We start from the raw sequence: 349 nt of genomic DNA on the forward strand, positions 1-349 counted from the left end.
GTTTGTTTTTTTTTTTTTTTTTTTTTTTTTTTTTTTTTTTTTTTTTTTTTTTTTTTTTTTTTTTTAATATGTCCATTCCTATCAACAACAACAACAAAAAAAATAAAATAAACAACAATAGCGGCAAATAAAGAAGAGGGGAGAGAAATTGGAATAGAGGAGGAGGAGGGATTGTGTGTACAGTCTCTTTCTCTTTCTTTCTCTCTTTCTTTCTCTCTTAAGAAGAGAGGTCTTTTTATTAGAACCCCTTCTTTTCAATTTCACTCTTTATAAAGATGGAAGATTCTTTTTTTTTTTTGCTGTTTCTTTGCACGTTTCTTATTATTATTATTATTATTATTATTATTAT

Source organism: Trypanosoma theileri, assembly GCF_002087225.1.
Source record: "Trypanosoma theileri isolate Edinburgh chromosome Unknown TM35_Tth_20_V1, whole genome shotgun sequence".
In the NCBI taxonomy this organism is placed as follows: domain Eukaryota; phylum Euglenozoa; class Kinetoplastea; order Trypanosomatida; family Trypanosomatidae; genus Trypanosoma; species Trypanosoma theileri.